This window comes from Lonchura striata, chromosome 2, assembly GCF_046129695.1.
Source record: "Lonchura striata isolate bLonStr1 chromosome 2, bLonStr1.mat, whole genome shotgun sequence".
Classification (NCBI taxonomy): domain Eukaryota; kingdom Metazoa; phylum Chordata; class Aves; order Passeriformes; family Estrildidae; genus Lonchura; species Lonchura striata.
The window spans coordinates 52,813,507-52,832,692 of NC_134604.1; the positions used below are offsets into that span (position 1 = coordinate 52,813,507).

General features: G+C 34.8%; 1 long non-coding RNA gene across 2 annotated transcripts in view; it reads left to right on the top strand.

The window, feature by feature from the left end:
• The window catches only part of LOC110475075 (uncharacterized), a 30,199-nt gene extending 11,560 nt beyond the window's left edge, over positions 1-18,639 (top strand). The window contains exons 4-7 of one of the 2 annotated variants that reach the window (XR_013342064.1): positions 965-1,135; positions 1,623-1,741; positions 11,906-12,009; positions 18,129-18,639. This is a non-coding gene — a long non-coding RNA (uncharacterized LOC110475075). The remainder of the gene's footprint in view (positions 1-964; positions 1,136-1,622; positions 1,742-11,905; positions 12,010-18,128) is intronic. The other variant, XR_013342065.1, reaches the window with a different exon arrangement.
• The last annotated feature ends 547 nt before the right edge of the window (positions 18,640-19,186 follow it).

Here is a 19,186-nt window from a genome sequence, read left to right on the forward strand (position 1 = left end):
TACAAGAAAATTCATTTCATCATAAGAGAAATATTTTTTCTGTGATTTGGTTTAACTCTGGAATAAGTTTCCCAGGAAGACCGTGGAGTATATATCCCTGGAGATACTCAAAACTCAACTGGGAAAGGCCCTTGTATTGAGAAACACAGTTTGATTAGGCAGTTTCCAGAGGTCCCTGATAGCCTCATCCAGACTATGGTTCTGTCACAATTTATACCACGTGTACAAAAAGAAAGGTGGCAAAGACCCTTGAATTTCATGTTACTTCCTGAAACTCAAAAAAAAAAAAAAAATCAACATTCTTTAGGATAACTCCAAGCATGTCCTAATTTTTTTAATGGATAACACTTATTTTAACCCTTCTGTCTCAGATGCCAGGTTTGCCCTAAACAGATTATCCCTTTGATGCATCAGTCAGTATGTATTGTTGGAGTTGCCTACTCTAAGAAAGTTGTTCACCCACTTGAGTTCAAAGATACTTACTTTTTAGTTTTCTTGTTTCTTCTACTTTGAAAGAAACTCCAGTTACTTTTTGTATGTTCAATTGAAAGAAATACTTACACCATCTTTATATCCAAATTCATGCACTCTTCAGTACTGTCAAATTCAAATCTTCAGCTGAATCCATATCTGGGAGAGATATTTTTGCCGGGATAGCAAAATTACATCCAGATGAAATGTTATCTATTTATGAAAACATTTCAAGGTTGCCTGTTAGAAAAGGACTAGACAGCAAGAAAAGACATCTCTTGTAGTACTACTTTTGTGCTTATTTATTATGGAAAGATTAGTTTGGTAGTGTCAAAAATCCTTTAAATAGTATATTATTACTTCAGTCTTCGGGATTTTTTTGGGGGGATGAGGTGTGTGGGGGTCTTTTATGTGTGTTTTTTTTGGTTTGGTTCAGATATTTTTTACTTTTTTTTTGTTGTTTGTTTCTTTTGGTTTGATTTTATCCAAACAGATAATCAAGGAATCACTCAGTCTGAAAGGAATCTCAGCTGGTCAGCCAGTTTCACCTCCTGCTCAGAAAAAGGTCAATGCTGAATTCAGACCAGGTTTTGCAAAGCTCTTCTGCCATCAAGACCTTGAAGATTTTGAAGAACAAAGACTTCACAGCCTCTCTGAGTAACCTGTTTGTATGCTCAATTATCCTCATAGTGGGTTATTTTCTTTATCTCTATTCAGAACTTGTTTGAATTTAAATATATTTTTCCCTCTTTGTGCTATTGTGCACCTCAGTAAAGACTCTAGCTTCATCTTCCCAGCAACCTACTTCCAAGTATTATAGGGCTACTACTAGGTCCCCTCAACTTTCTTATTTAGGCAGAACAAGCACGATTCTTTTAATTGGTCCTCAAAGAATGTGCCATTTTAGTAATCTGGATATGCTTTAAATCTGTTCAGTGATCTTCACAGCAAGAAAAACTAATTGTAATACATTATTTGATACTAGATTTTCTCGGTGTCTAGAGTAGTACTAAAGTTTTGAGGGGGAAAGAAACTGTGAGATTTTAATATTGTTATAGTAGTAACATAATTTTTTTTTTAATCATCGACTATACTCACTAGTATTTTATGTTTTCTTCAGAACTTTTTTCAGAACTTTTCTGTCTTCACAGGAGAGGTGTTCCAGCCTTCTGGTCATCTTTATCGCCCTCCTCTGGACACTCCCCAACAAGTTTATTTCCTTCTTATGCTATTGAATACAAGAATAAGGCCTTGTTCATTGGTCCTCAAGGTAAGTGATGTGATACAGCCTGTGTTCACATGACTAAAACTTTCTATTCACTTCAGAAAAAGTGTTTCATCCCTAAAGTCCCCTTAAATATTCCCTCAGCTATGCTATCTCTCAGATCATAAATAGGAATAGACAGAGGAAATCTGTTTTGCAATAACTGTAGCCAATCTAGGGAGCATACCAAATGTAGGGGGAAAAAACAAGCTATAATTGCATATTAAAGGCTGTGCCTATCGCCTGCTGCATTTTGTCTGTTACTATAGATATTGCCCCCAGTTTCAATTGTGACTTTGGTTTTCACTTTGAGAGTATGTAGCAATTTCTCTAGAGTCATATGAAGAAACATTTTCTCTTCACACATGTTCACAACTATTTGTTTTTTTAAATTAGGTTTTTTTCCAGCTCACAGTTTACTGACAGAGGGAGGGGTCTACACTGAGATAACCAGTTAAAGGCATACTTTGGACACATAAGTAGATTGAATTAATCTTGAATAGCCTTCTTCAGAAAATCATTAAAAGAATATACCACTATTAATTACATGTGTGTGTTTAATGACCTTTGCAATATGAGTACCAAATAATCAGAAGAATATACCTGATATTCAAATATAAGATGTAATTAAGATATGAGTAAGACACATAAGCCCTGCTTTTGAGAGGACTATCCACTTTTAAAATGAAATATTTTTATCACCAGAATTAAATTCCTTGAAGATTAAGAAACAGAAAATATTAATATTGCATGTTACCTCTATTCACATATTTTAAGTGGTGAAATTATTTCCATTTCCTAATGGTCACTAGACTAAGATATTGCTAAGGCTTATACTGAGTTAGTTACATTATTTTAATATGAGTAAAATGTCTGTCTTGGGTATTTTCCAACAGGGTGGGTGCTCTTGCCTACTTCAGTAGACCACCTGTTCAAAAACCTAGAGTATTTGCCTTACTAATAGGCCCCAGGCAATAAAAGGCTTTACTATGAAATATAAGCTCATTGAGTGGATTCAGCGACAGAATGCTAGTACAGAAATATTTTTGAAATTAAGTAGACTGTCTAAACATATGTCATATTCAAAATTACTTCAGTTCCAAAAACTATACACATAACTATTTATATCTCCCTTGTATTTATTTATTTTTTTGTTTTTACTGTTAGATTTAGAGTAATTTCCAGACTCAGTTTCTGAATTTTCCAAAAGATTCAACCTTTAAAATGAAAGATAAATCATGTCTTTCTCAAACTACCTCAACATTTAATTCAAGTCCACTTCAGAAGATGTGCATTCTTTTAAAATTATGGATTACAATTACCGATTAAAAGTAGTGGTTTATCAACATCAGTACAAGACTAAGTGCAGTATAACATGCAAGATTAGCAAATTGAGAACTTTCATTCTGGTAGCAGTTTGTGGCTGATTTCAATAGATATGCTTTTGCCATGAAAATTGACTTTTTTTTTTTTTTTGCTTACATGTATGTATTTAAATGTATATATCTTAAAAAGAGAAGATAATTACATTGATGTCTTCCAGTTTAAGGATTTATGTGCCTTATAGCTAAAAGATTTGTAAAGTCAATGTGCCTTTCAAAAGAGTCAAATCTCTCTTTTTTTTTTTTTTTTTTAGGATCCTTAATGAGCCTGGAAAGTCAAAAGTCTTATACTTGATTTAAGTTTGTTTATTCAATAAGTAGCAGCTACTACAGTTTAGCTACTGAAAGTGATATAATTAACAGTTTCTGTTAACTCTAAGGGATTCTAGACATGTCAGCATCACAACTGATACTAAATGTGTTGCTGAACCACATTTAAAACTTCACCTCAGGTATTGGTTACTGGCAATAACTGTTTCAAATATAAGGGGGAAAAATAATTTGTTACCTTATTTAGAAAAGACAGGAATGTTAAATAATTCACACATTCTTTCTGCAAAACCTTGGTCAGAGAGAACATAGTTTGTGTAGGATGTAAAGGCCTTATCTGTGAAACCTAAGCTCCCTAAAGTCACCAGTGAAACTCAAAACACCTGATGTAATGAGAGCCAGAAGTTCATACTCAGGTTTATAAAGTTTAGACAGATTAGTATGAACCGAAATATTTGATTTCTAATAGCAATATTATATCCTTTTTTTTTTAAACTGCAATGGATAGGTATATACACTAAACTAAATATTATAAATTATGCTTGCGTCCCTGACTAGAGGAGAAAGGACATAAGGTAAATTGCCACCTTTTTGTTACCAGTAATTTACAAGGTTAAAAAGTAGGTGTGGTCATTTGTATAAGTAATAAGATTGTCTCAGTTCTTTCCAGTGGAGAAATCTCATTTCCACTATAAATTGTATCCCAGAGATAAATTTTCATGCCAATTATGCCAGTAGAGAGAGACATAATTCTCTCCTAAGGTAGTAGACAGTTGACATCTGACATAGTTGAAACGAAAATTTTTCTGGAGGGAAATATTTTTCCTCCTCAGCAACAAAGTTATTACCATATACATTAGACACCTGGCTAAACTGGCCCCTAACATTTAGGTGGCTAAAATGAAGTGAGATGATGCTTATAACTATGATTATGATGCTGTGCATGTTGCCTACAGGGAAAAAAGTCTGATTATTGGATTCTTAATGTGGGTCTCTCTATAAGAAAGATATCAAGCAGATGCAATAATGAGGAAAAAGAAACAAATTAAGGCACAGTGTCTGTGTATCTAGTTCCTAGGAGTTCCTTCAAGCTGATGTTAGGCATGTAACTTATTTTTAAAATCAAATATATGCAGGGCAAGCTGTGGAATAGAAAAGAGAATCTGTAGGACAAAACCCAATATTCTTTTTCCTTTTCTCTCAACATTGCACATAGCACAATTTTTGGTTGCCCATTTTATAATTCAGTAATTGTGATAGCATGGTTGTTCATACTGAGTAAAATAATACGATGTAGTGCAGATGGGTCCCTCTCTTGACCAAATATGTTTTGCCTCTTACATTAATCTAATATATATCCCCTGTGTCATCAGAGAATCACTATGAAACCTTATTTCCAGGTTGGTTTTGATGTGTGCATTTCTCTTTTGTGATCAGTGGGATAGCCTTAGCTCAGTATTAATTAAAACAGTGGTTAAAACTGCTAGAGAACTTTCAGGCTTTTCTTGGGGCTTATCCTTTTATTCCAAAATCTACATTGCAACTAATAACAAGTGAAATTAATAGCATTCCCATCTTTTTATTAATTGCTTCAAAAGCTGTACCCTTTATAAATTAGGAACAAAACTATCTGTGTATTCTTGGAAAGGAGCATAAGTACTTGAACTCTGTAATTCCTGTGTCACTCGGGCCAGCATCTTCTCTTGGGGAAAGACCCAATCAGCACAGAAAAGGAAGCTTTCTCACTGACTCAGGGGCAGATCATTATAATTATGCATACAGACCTCAAGACAAAAAGTGAAAGATGGGAACAACATTGTCTGAAGCAGGGAGAGAAAGAGACCAGTTCCTGGGAAAGAAAGATGAAGTAACTGAAAAGAAAGAATTAGAAACAGTCTGATAAATAAATGTAAAGAAAAAGAGAAAAGGGGTAGAGGAAAAAGGTAAATGGAAGGGACCACACAATGATTCTTAGTAGGGTCTGTTATTAAAAGGCTTAAACAAGAACCTGGGGTGGGGGCGAGGAAGGAAGGAAGGAAGGAAGGAAGGAAGGAAGGAAGGAAGGAAGGAAGGAAGGAAGGAAGGAAGGAAGGAAGGAAGGAAGGATGCAGTTGGAATGAAAATTTACATTATAAAACTAGAGTTTTGAGAAACAGGAATAACAGTTTAGATAGGTATATCTGAAGAAAATAGGAAAACAGAACCTGTCTTGCTAAAATATTATTCCCTCCAATATTTAAAGGGAATGCAAATGACAGCAAATACCTGTGAAATCTGCTGCTGGTGACCTCTCTTGTGAGTGTTGGTTTAGAGAGCACATTCTTGGTATTCAATCAGCTCAAGTGGCAGAGTGCGAGACATTTTTGGTTGTGATACCACAGTACACAACTTACAGTAATTATTTTAATTAGCCTCTTAATAAAAAAGGGTGTTACACATCAAAAATTCATATTCAGAGATTACTAATGGTCAAAAATCAAGTAGTAAAATGGCAAATATAAATTAAGAAAATAATAGAAGGTTGTTCATTTAAACCATGATTTTAGGGCCAGTGTAATGAAGTGATGAAAGAATCCTCAAACCTTCTACCAAATTATCTGAAAATATATTAATCTCTATAAGCAAAAATTTTTCAAGAGGAGAACAAAGGGTTCTGTGGTTAAGATATTTGATTTGTGTGGCAAAACCTGCATACTTTACATATTTTGTTATTTTGTTTCAGCTTGCTATGATTTAAAAACAAGTGTTATTTTGGAGCTGGATTTTTGTTTTAGTTTTTCAGGTTTTTTTTGGTGTGTTTTTTTTTTTTTTTTTTTTTGTTTTTTTTTTTTTTAATCAGTGTGCACTTTGATACCCTAGAGTCTCATTTGCACCAATAGTAAGTATTTCCAGCTACAATTAAAGTCATTGGATCTGTGCTATGAACACAAAATCCTTTAGGAAGCTGATTTCCCTTTAAAATCAAGACTTATATGAAATGAGTTGGACATCAAATATCAGTACATCTTTTCAGTCTCCATTTAAGTTCCTCAGTTAAGACAATCTCTCCCTCACTTTTGAGTGTATGGAGATAAATTAATTCTTGAATCATTCCAATTTCAGAGCCATAAGCATTATAGTAAAGTCCATGACAATGATACCTAAATATAACAAATCTCTCTTTGAAAGGAAGTTTTAATATTTTGCTGTAAATAAATGACTACAACACTTAATATTGAAGAGAAAAAAATACTCTGTCCGGATTTCTGTCCATTTGAAAACTACTATCCATTCACTGTATGTGTCTAAGACAAAAATAATTTAATAGAATGATTATAACAGCTGTATTATCTTGTTCAAAAAGGATAAAATTATGATTTAGCATGTAGGTTTGCCTTCTGACGGTTCAGGTATTCCATCTCAATATTGCTTTTATATTATGATTTGTTTTGTTAAATTGTTCTAACTCTGCTTCCCCTTTGGTAAGCTTTCCAGAAAATGCAGATGAAAAGCACCTTTATTCCCTATTACTTTTAAATTACAAGAGTTGTTGTCCATATTCCATATTACAAGAGTTGTACTTATTCCTTCCGTACTTCCTAAAATCCCTGTATTCAATTTGCCCCAAAATATTACCATTCCTCATTTTCTGACTGAAAAACATTTGAAGTTAATATTGCTATTACCATAAATTTTACAAGTTTTAAGCTTGAGATATTGGCAAAATCTAATCTAATATTGTAATTTTTTTTTAAGTCCTAGAAATAATCCACTAAGTTATTATCCTTGCTTGGCCCTTGTTGTTTTGTTTATTTCTAGTTTTTGTTTGCCTTAAAGAGGTAAATTTCAATTTTTTAATTTTTTTAAGGAAGAAGAATTCAAGTAAATACAGGAAATATGTAGAAGACTTTTCTGTAAAAAGGGTATCTTTGAAACAACTAGTAAGCATTTTGTTACTAGAAAGAAGTTGCATTTTCCCTAGGTATAACTTGCAAGCCATATTTTAAATGACAGCAGCAATATCCCTTCATGGGTGTACAGCAAAGGAAAATATTGTATCATTTTTTTTCTCTATTTAGCAAAAGCTTCTCACTAACACAGATAATAACAATAATGCAGTTAAAGAAAAAAAAATCTCTTGTTTAATTTCGTTTCACATTTGGTTGTTTTTATGTAAGTTGCATTCTCCTAAGAAAGCAATATTTTTTTTTGTGGTAAGGTAGCAGCTTATGCAAACACAGCATTTTACATTCAGATCTATCATTCAAACAGCTGTGAATATTTATACTGGTGGTAATTAAGTCTGTGATGGTATTAATTTAGATAAGGAAAGCTGACCAAATCCCAAAGTGCTACAGGATTTTTAACATATGTCTGAAAAAAATAATCAGAGATTTGTAAATGAAAATGTGGTGCAAGATTTCACTCTAAAGATAGCACCTTCATGATGTCTAACCACTGCACCTAATTACCAGTCGTCTGCAATATCATCATGGCCATCAACTAATACAGTATGGAACAAAACCCTCTTGTTCAGAGAGATTAAGATTAACTACTAAGTCAAACTGACACTCCAAACAAGGAGATAGCTGGCACAGCCTCACCACCAAGTGCATTAGAGAGGTAAATAACCTCATTATTCAGCAGATTAAATCTGATGGAGAGTGTTGTTCAGAGAATAAGTCTCCTCAATTAGAAATTTACAGCTGAAACTTCCAATAGGAAATTGCAATACCAAAAATTTTAATGGACTTCTCAACAATGAAATTAGACATATTATATTATATATCAGATCCAGAAAATTGGGAAGGTTTTGGAGATAATCAGTGCAGGTACTTATTCATCCATTTAAAAAAGCCAATACTAGGTCTTCAGAAACATTTAGCTTTTCTATTGCAACTGTGGTGTCCAGCTTCCATTCCTGTAAATTTCCCTCATCCTTTCTAAAGTGTAGAAATCTTCCAGTATAAATGAGTTTCTTTGGATTTTACATATATTTTCACATATTTTGATGCCTGATCATATGCAGACTATAAAACACTGAGCAAGGAAGATCCTATATTCCAGTCAGTGAGTTGTACTGTAGCAAGATTTATACACTGATTACCTTTGTAAAGCTTCTATGTGACCAGCGCAGATAAAATGTACCCCTTTCTGGAGAGCACATAATTCCTGAGTGGTCTGGATTGCATCTTGTTTCAATTAGTTCTGGGTTTTTTTTTTCAAATCCTTGGCACAGATATCCAGCCAGGATATGGAACTTTGGTCTTTCCTTACAGTTTTGGCTCTGGCTTCAGACATGCTATCTACTCTGCAGTGGTAGACAGGCAGGAGGTGAGCTCAGACGCTGGACGCTTTCCCACTTTGAGCACTCTGCTCAATTATTAATCTGCTTTCATGAGAGGCAGGGGGTAGCCCTTTGGCACTGTAAATATGAGCCAGTTTGTGCCACTTGGTTTTGAGGTGTTGTTGGTTCTAAAGACCCCTTTATTATGACAGCAATGTAGCTGTCAGCATAGCAACTAGCTTTTCAGGTTATCAAGTTCTGTTTGCATTGACTTTAAGATTACCTATTCCAGTTTTTCTGTTCATACCAATCTCTGGCAGGGGGCATGGCCTCCTCTGCTCTGAGATTTTTTGGAAATGATGCACTGCGGAAGGAGTAACGACAGCTGAGTCATGGTGTTTCAACTCTGAAGGGATTTCTGGATATCTTTTTCCTTTTATTGGAAAAGGAAAAGTTAGACAAAAAACAACTCAGAGAGACTACCCAGATTCCTGTGATTCACAGAATTCTCAGAATTCACAGAATTACTAGGTTGGAAGAGACCTTAAAGATCATTAAGTCCAACCCATGCCCTAACACCTAAACTAAATCATGGCACTGAGTGCCACATCCAGTTTTTTTTAAACACATCTGAGGATGGTGACTCCATCACCTCCTTGGGCAGACAATTCCAGAATTTTATCACTCCTTCCATGAAAAAACTTTTTCCTAAAATCTAATATCCATAATATCCTAATAATCATTTAAGTAATTGTAACAGAATACACCAGTTTTCATACTGTGTATCTAGAACTAGAGTGTAGGGATAAAAATGACTAAAAAAAAAGATTAGGGAGAAGATATTAGATCAACTCTCTTTTTTTTTCCTTTTGATCAGGTATAAATTAATAATTGTAATCTTAAATCAGTAGAGTATAATCCATATTAGCCTTATAGTATCATCAATATAAGCCTGGAAATTTCTTCAGTAGTTCTAAATACTAGAAGGAGGTCAACCTTCTTTCAGCCTTTACCAATCTAAATTCATTGTCAATGCTTTAATGTATGGATCCCGGTAATACAGGTGGTATTCCAGAGAAAGAAATTAATTTTTGCAAAGTTTAATAACTTAATATTTTCTTGTGATATATATGGGTTTAGGGTTTGGGGTTTTGTTTTGTTTTGTTTTTGTTGTGTGTTGGTGGTTTTGTTTTTTTTGGGTTTTTTTTTTGTTTTTTTTGTTTTGGCAAATAAGTAATACAAGAAGCTATGTGGTACACCAGAGGGATCTTCACAGGGTTGAGCAGGGAGTCTATGTGAACCTCATGAAGTCAGTAAGGCCAAGTTCAAGATCATCTCTTTTCTCTGGTGACTAAAATTTCAGGACCTGAGGGAACAGTATGAAGCTGTTTAGGGTAGGCTAGGGAGGTTCAGACTGGATATTAGTGGTTGGGCACTGGAACAGGCTCCCCAGGAAAGGGGTTATGGCACCAAACCTGACAGAGTTCAGGAAGGATTTGGATAATGCTCGCAGGCACAAGGTGTGATTTTTGGGACTGTTCCATGCAGGGTCAGGTGCTTGACTTTGATGATCCCTGTGGGTTCCTTTTAACTCACGGTATTCTAGGGTTCTAGGATACAATGATGCTGAACCTGGATCAGCACAATCCCAAGCACAAGTACAGGGTGGGGAAGCTCTACAGAACTTGGGGATGTTGGTTAATGAGAAGCTCAGCATGAGCTGGAAATGTGCACTTACAGACCAAAAGACAATTTTGTCCTGGGCTGCACCAAGAGCAGTGTGGCCAGCAGGGTGAGGGAGGGCATTCTGCTCCTCTAGTCTTCTCTTGTGAAAACCCATCTGGAATACCACATCCAGCTCTAGGGCCCCCAGTATAAGAAGAACATGGACTTGTCAGAATGAATCCAGAGGTGGCCATGAAGATGACCAGAAGGCTGGAGCACCTCTCCTATGAAGACAGGCTGAGAGAAGTAAATTAGTCACTCTGCAGAAGATTCCAGTGAGACCTTTTACCAACCTTCCCATAACTAAAGAAGCCAACAAGAGAACCGGAGAGGGATTTTTGACAAGACCATACAGTGATAGTGCAAATGCGAATGGCTGTAAGTTGAAGGAGTGTAGGTGTTACAGTGAGCTCATGGGCACTCTGTTCCCCCTTCCCCAGGACCCTGTGACTCTGATCAAGATAACCCTGGACCCCTCCTTCTTGCCCCAACGGGGTTGGTGGAGAGCCAGAGAAGCCCACCCTGTCCAAAGTCTATATAGACCCCTGACATTTCCTGTTCGTTCTCTTTTGCCCCGCTCTCCCCTTGGACACCACAGAATAAAGAGAGCTGAACCAATATATCTCGGGTAAGAGCCTCTTATGGAAAACTTTGCCATCTCCTGATATTCCTCCCCTCACAGCCTTGGATCTCTGGGCTAGCCTGATATTCAGGGGGCTGTGTGAGGGGGGGTACGTCATGTAGGTTTAGATTAGATATGAGGAAGAAATTCTTTACTCAGAGTCACAAGAACAGGTTTCTCAGAGAAACATTGCATGCCCTGTCCCTGGAGGTGTTTAAGTCCAGTTTGGATGGGGCTTAGAGTAACCTGGTCTAGAGGAAGATGTCCCTGCCCAAGGCAGGGAGATTGGAACTGACTTTTAAAGTCCCTTCCAATAAAAACATTCTGTGATTCTGTGAATAAGGTTCTCTGGTAAATTTTAATATTTTCTCTTTTAGCCTGGCATTCTCATATGATATTCAAGTATTTTCAAAATAATTCAATATATATTCAGCTGACTGCAGGTGTTATATATGTTCAATTAAATGGGTAAAAACACACTTTTTAATCTCCATCTTTTTTTATGGGTAAATTGATGATGAATATGTGGAGTTAACATGGAAACAGATTTAAAAATATATAGAAATGTTATCGAACACCTTTTGTTACCAAACAGCTTATTGTATTGAGAGTTATAGTACATCAAATGTAAACCAATACTTACCCACCAAATAATAGGACAAGTATTAGAATTTTGTATTTAGCAAACAGCAAGGAAAAGATCCTTGTGCTACTTGTATGCAGATAAATTAGGAGTAATTACATGAAAAGTGTGGTTTCAGAGCAGCATAAAAACCCAGCATAGGTAGTTCCTACTTTATGGCTGACTACATGCAGCAAATTATACTTGAATAAAATCTACATTCTCCTAGGAAAGCAGTTTCCAGATGAATCTTTGGTTGCCACAGTGATCCTTTTTTTTTCAGAGGAACAAGATTCCTGATTTCAACTTCACTAAAGAGGTCAAGAGCCAAGTGGAAGAATAAGCCATACAACCACAATGCTCATCAGTGTGGAAACCAACCTTCAGGTAGGAACTCAAGGAATTGCAAGACACCATTCTTTCCTTTTTTCGTTTAGCACAGAAGAAGTCAAACCCTTTCATATACCCAGCTATCCCTCATCTTTGGGCAATCTGGGGAAAGAAAGATCTCACTGTTAGCTGTGTCAGTGAGGCTTTTAGCTTAAATAAAAACATGTTACTTTTAATCATCTCTTTACATAAGCCTTCTAAACATTCTGGATGAATCCAGGACTTTTTCAGATAATATAGTATGGTGGATGTCTGAGTCTCCATTGCTAATAGCTCTGACATTATAATTTATCCACTTGGAATAAACCAAATTTGTTTTAGAATTAAAATAATTTGTACTATGTCTTTATTGTTCCCCAATATTTTCATCAGTCCTTTACTGTGTATCCATTCAAGATTCAAATAATTACATAGGAAACTAAAGGGGCTATTAATATTTATAGCACACCTAGGCACATTATTCTGGAGGTCAAAAGAACACAGCATTTGGCATAACACTGCAATTGAGATGTGCTACTGAGCACCTAGGAGTGCTTCACTGCTATAACAAATTATACAGCCTCTCATTCTACACACTTTTTGTTGCTATTATCAGTTAAACTCTCAAAGCAATAATGCTAAAGCACACACCTGGAAACAGTTAATTGAAAAGTTTTTCTCCACAAAGGAATAGGAAATACTGTAACTAATTTGTTCAATTAGTATTTGTTTCTTTCTTGTCAGTAATATTTTTTTCGTATTGAAAATGGACAATAAAAATAAAAATTGCACTCTTTATAGAGGATTGCAAGCCCTGGTAGTACATGCAGGTATATTCAATCTTTAAGGTCTCTTACACAAATTCCTGATCTTACTAGATTTTTTCTCTGTGTTAAGTCAATAGGGCATACATAGGATTTTTCTCAAGCCCACTCTTTTTCTTTGTCATGTTGTATCACAAAATTACAGCTTTCTTCATTATGATGCTTTGATTACTTACAAACATTAACAAAAAATCTTTCAATTATGCTATACATATGCATATATATATATATATATGTGTAGTATATTAAGATTTACATAAAGCTGAGATACTCCCATCTACCCACTTAGTTCCTCTTACAGGCATTTGCAGTTAATGGATCATTCCTATCAAGTGTCTGGCTTAAGTGGTCAGGGGTAAGCTTAAGAAACCTGAACTCTCTGGAGGAGAGATTGTTTTCTAATTTAGGCATGCAAATGAGGTACTTGAAGTTAGATAGTGTGAAAAACTACACTATGTTTTAAAAAACCAAACTTTATGGCAGACAGACTTTATACCATAAGGCACAGTTCCTTTTGAGAAAGAATTTTTGTAATGGTTAACAGCCAGAGAAAACTCTTAGTATTACTTTACATATAGAACAGCTGGTACACCCACACACACAAAAAAAATGTATCAAAGGGCTTTGTCAGTTAGAAAATGTAAATACTTCAGTTAAAAAAAGTTCAACACATTTACTTTTCTTTCTTTTATAAATATTTCAGCTAATTACTTACCGCTTTAAAAGCCTCATTTTATCCCTGAAGCATTCTAGAGTTAGAAGCCTTTATCTAGGTTTAGTAGTTGTGGCAGAATGCAGTTTGCATTAAGTGATCAGTAAAAAGATGTCAGCTGCATCTGATGTCATGAAACAAGAAACGTCTAGAAACTGCCGATCTATTTGGGCTTAGTGCAGAATCTCCCACTGAATGAGCAAATAAATAGTTCTATTTGTTTCAAGTAAAAGCATATAACATATACTTAATTTGTGTCAAAAATTTCTCCTCAAAAGGTTGCTAACGAATCCACAAAGGAATGACCTGTCAAGACACAAAACTGAGTCTATGGGAAAAAATAGCAGATTGTGTATGTCAAAACTGCTGGCTTGTATTTTGATATGGTTTAGCAGTCATCTAAAATCCCTTTGGATTAGACTCTCAGTGACAAATTTCCAGATAATGGGGCATCATAGCATTCACAAAATTCATTAAGACACATGATTTCTATTCATGAACCCAGTTAGGACTATGTCTTCAAAAATCTCTATAGTAGGATTAATTTACAATATTTTGGAGACAATGAAGACATTTGTCCAGTCCATAATGATCCATGCATATAACTAACTAATAAATGAAGAACTTTCTTCCATTTCCAAGTAAGAAGCTTAATTCTGGGCAAAAAGAAATCTGGTAGGGAAAGGAAGCCTCTGAATAAGCTTCACACTTTATGATCTGGACTGGTATGTGAGGCCAAACATCTGAAACTGTAAAAGACTGGTTTTAAACTAATGGAAATACCCAATTCCTGAATTTCTTATTTATTGAATCAGTAAAGGTACTATAGGCATATCAAGTTTGATAATTTGAAGATCGAAACCCCCTGTTTTATCATGTTCAAATGATAGATTCATTATTCCATTCATATGCATTTACATAGCTTACATCATTGGCAGATCGCATGAAGAAAAAACAATGTATTTCCTGAACACTGTATAAAAACCTCCCTACTCAGTGTTTGAGAAAATCCTGATTTGCTGTTCACTAGCCATGAGTTTTTGAACTATGGGGATTTTTTTCAATAAAAATAGTCAGAAGAACATGGACATTCATATTGCAAGGCTGCTGTAAAATGAACAAAGTTGACATCAAGCAGGCCTTGGTAAAACAATTTCTGAACATACTGGGAGTAGGAGGGATTTAAAGAAAAGAAGTGGAATGAAAAGGAAATACTGAATCCAACTGAAATGTTCCATTTCTTTAGAACTTTATCAGTAAAAGAGCCTATATTTTTAATAAAACTGTAGCAAATTTTAAATTGAAAAATGTATTATGAGGTTTTCTAGAGTTCATTATTTAATTTTCACTTATACAATTATCCCCAGTCTTAATGATATAAAATCACAAGTGTATCACTCAATCCAGTGAAATAGGTAATATTCCAAGACATAATCAAAAAGAAAGGTGTTTGTTGATATACAGGAATATTTAGCAGGTAGTGTCAAGTAGACACCAATGGCTTTGTAGAGTTTCTAACATCGTTCAAGCATATATAGTGAAGGCTGGATTTTGACTGGTCTATGTATTTTTTTTAGCAGAAAGATACGGAAGTTATTTAGTATCAGCAAATCTTGCACAACGTGATGACGTGCAAATGAACATCAAAGTTAATTGTAGATGTTGCACACAATTTATAAGAATGCTCCCCCCCACTCTAATGTGTATGTAAGAATAGTGGCAATTAAGTCAACTTGCAAGACACAATATCTGAGTCTGATTTCTAGTGAAAGAAGGCAATATTGTGGGTAATGCATTGATCTTGGACCCAAGAGATTCCTATCTTTTTGACAGCTTTACCACACATTTCCTGTCTGACCTTAGAAAAGTTTATTGTGTTCAAATCCACAAAGAAATATAGTCATTATGTTGTGGAAATAAGAAAAATAAATTGAAAAAAATAAATTCAAGATATAAATCCCTAGAAACTTTAGTAAGTTAACCACAAATATTTCCCAAATATCTTAGTTCTGCTTCTGAATATATTCAGAACTTTTTTCCCTATTGCAGGTCTCAACAGCTTCGTTTTATCTTATCTACCTGATCAAGATTCATGAAGTGGATATGGGTTAAGCAGACTGTTCTAAAAATCAGTAGACAGTACAGCATCTAAAATCTTTGGTAGAATCAGCCTTTAATTTCACAGTGTTACACTACCTCACCTGCAAAGCAGAATAATGTGTTGTATTTTTCTGTGTTTGAATATAGACCACATTGTAAGTTTTTTGAGATTGCTCATTAGACACATTCAGGTGGGGTTTCTACTACTATCTCAGTAATGCCTCACTTTATCTTATTGGATTTTTTCCTCTGTATAAACATTTAAATATCAGTTTGGGACAGAAGGCAGATTCAAAGTCTCATTTCTCTGGATCTACACATGGTAAATGTGGATATGCTAACTTATGTGATCTTTCTGGACAAGGTATTGGAGGCAATTTATATTTTAAAAAGACTACTAAGGCTTCCATGAGAAAAAGAATTCTAAATGGGTATGGCAGCAGGGCAGAGACAGTTGTGAATCTAACCATAAAATAAAGCAAAACGTTCTTTGGTTTGACATTTTTTATTTGGTTTTGCTCTTGTTTTGTTTTGTTTTGTTTTGTTTTGATTTTATCAATAGACAAAAAGGTACTGATTTTAAAGGCTTAACTAATATCTGTATAGATTGATAAATGTCTGATTTATCTTGGATCTAACATGATCCAGGGCATTTTTAGAAATTACCTCATAAAATATCTTGTGCAATGAATTTTCTTGTCTAATTAATTAAAATGTTTTATAAGATTCTCAGAATTCTCAGTAACTCTTTCAGAGAATCAAAATCTGGACACAGTATCAACAAATCAAGTATCTATCACATCTGATCAAAAGGGTATGAAAACTGTGGAATTACTTTCCTGAGACATGACTCTCCTCTGAGAAAAAAATTTTAAACAAACAAACAGCTAAAACTTTTGCAGGTAGAAAGTTGATGGAGTTTTTCTTTCCATTTGCTCTGTGCATTCCCATTAATGATTAGAATATTAGCTAGCATGAACTAGCTAAATATTCCAATGTGGAGAGCATGTTTGAATAATATCATGGACTTTAATAAACTTGATTCAGTGAAGTTTCCTGTAGTTACAGTTAATAGTACTTTAAAACAGGTTTCAAGCAAAACCAGCCATGCTGCAGATCTGTATCATCCTGATCATTGCTTTTGCATTTACATACACAGATTACATTTGCATATCTTGATGACTTATACATTTTAACTAAATTTGATTCCACAGGAGTATTTATATCAAGGGAACATGAACATTTTAAATTCCAACTTAGCTCTAAATTATTGATTTTAGGAGTACTGTGAAGGTTTTGTGCATTACTCAACTTTATGTAAAACGGCCAACTAATGACAATGTTTAATTCCGAACTCTGTGTTCCATTAGATTTATAGAGCTCTCTCAGTTCTGAGCTAGAAGCACAGATATGGCTTTGTAAAAAATTTATACAACATAACATTTTATCATTTTGTTAATTTCTTCAGGATAATATAGACATGTCTACATGGGCTGCAGTACTTCAAAATCCGAGACTATTTTTGGTTTAGTAATTTTAGATGGCATTATGCTTTTATGAAATATATTTGTAACCTGAAATCCAAAAATGACAGACATGGTTTCATCAGTCAATTTAAACATAATATCAAAATGATGTTTCTGAAATTACTTCTCTGAAATATTAAATCACTAAAATGTTAACAGTAACATTCATTCTTCCCTTTGTGATTCCTTTGGACTGCCTAATTTACAAGGAATCACACAATCTGGATTTGCCTTTGAAAAAGAATGCAAGACCAAGATTGCTGCTTTTTGTAGCAAGGAAGAAGATACATATTATCCTTCATACTGGAAGAATAAATGGTACTATCAAGTTCTCATTGATGTGAACTGAGACTGATTATGCATAGAATATAAAAAGAAGTCTTGATGGGAAATGGAATTTCAGGAAATTACACTATTTCTTAAAGAAAGGGGAGAAATGCAGTAAAGTCTATGAGGACTGACATGTACCACAGGGACTGGTACTAACAGGAACATTTCAGGAATTGTAATGCTCAGACATGGAGAGATTACTCTTCTCAAATAATAGATTTTGCTTACATAGCCTAGCAACATTTTTGGATTCATGCTAGCTTTAACAAACATGGAATTTTAACCTAGGAAGTAGTCAGTGAAGTCCTACAAATTCTGATATACATAGAAACACAAAAAGATGCATATGAATGGATGAAAATAAAAAGGATTTTAAAAGGATTTTAAAAGCAAAAACAAAACTAGGATGTGACAAATAGGCATGAAACTTCAGAAGATGAATTGCAGTTCTAATTGAGGACTATGTAAAAACCAAACCCAAACAACTAAAATGCCTAACTAATATTTCAAGCAGGTTGGACAATAAATTAAAATAATAAATATTTCAATTTAAGGGCAGAAAGAAAGGGAGAAAAAATTTAGAAACCAAAAAAAAACCAAAAACGTAACACAGTTATTGACTAATATTTTTTTTTCCCTTCACAGTTATGAAACAGAATCCCACAATGCAGAAATAACTCTGGAAATGTATGTTTAGGAATCATAATAATGGGACCTTCCTCTAGCCCCCAACATCCAGGATCTCTGTAAGAATGAGAGAGAAAGAAAGAAAGAAAGAAAGAAAGAAAGAAAGAAAGAAAGAAAGAAAGAAAGAAAGAAAGAAAGAAAGAAAGAAGAAAAAGAAAGAAAGAAAAAAGAAAGAAAGAAAGAAAGAAAGAAAGAAAGAAAGAAAGAAAGAAAGAAAGAAAGAAAGAAAAAGAAAGAAAGAAAGAAAGAAGAAAAAGAAAGAAAGAAAGAAAGAAAGAAAGAAGAAAAAGAAAGAAAGAAAAAAGAAAGAAAGAAAGAAAGAAAGAAAGAAAGAAAGAAGAAAAAAGAAAGAAAGAAAGAAAGAAGAAAAAGAAAGAAAGAAAAAAGAAAGAAAGAAGAAAAAGAAAGAAAGAAAAAAGAAAGAAGAAAAAGAAAGAAAGAAAGAAAGAAAGAAGAAAAAGAAAGAAAGTAGGAAGGAGGAAAGGAGAGAGGAGAGGAGAGGAGAGGAGAGGAGAGGAGAGGAGAGGAGAGGAGAGGAGAGGAGAGGAGAGGAGAGGAGAGGAGAGGAGAGGAGAGGAGAGGAGAGGAGAGGAGAGGAGAGGAGAGGAGAGGAGAGGAGAGGAGAGGAGAGGAGAGGAGAGGAGAGGAGAGGAGAGGAGAGGAGAGGAGAGGAGAGGAGAGGAGAGGAGAGGAGAGGAGAGGAGAGGAGAGGAGAGGAGAGGAGAGGAGAGGAGAGGAGAGGAGAGGAGAGGAGAGGAGAGGAGAGGAGAGGAGAGGAGAGGAGAGGAGAGGAGAGGAGAGGAGAGGAGAGGAGAGGAGAGGAAGCACATAGATGTGGAAGACTTTAATTTTCTGAAATCCATATGAGATAAAAATACCACCCTAGGTATGAGGAGGTCTTAAACATTTTTGAATACATTGGTTGATAAATTTATGTAAAACATCACTTATGAATTGATAAAGGTGCTGGTGCTACTTTAGAGTTACTTTAAGTAAGCAGAAGGGACGAGAAGTAC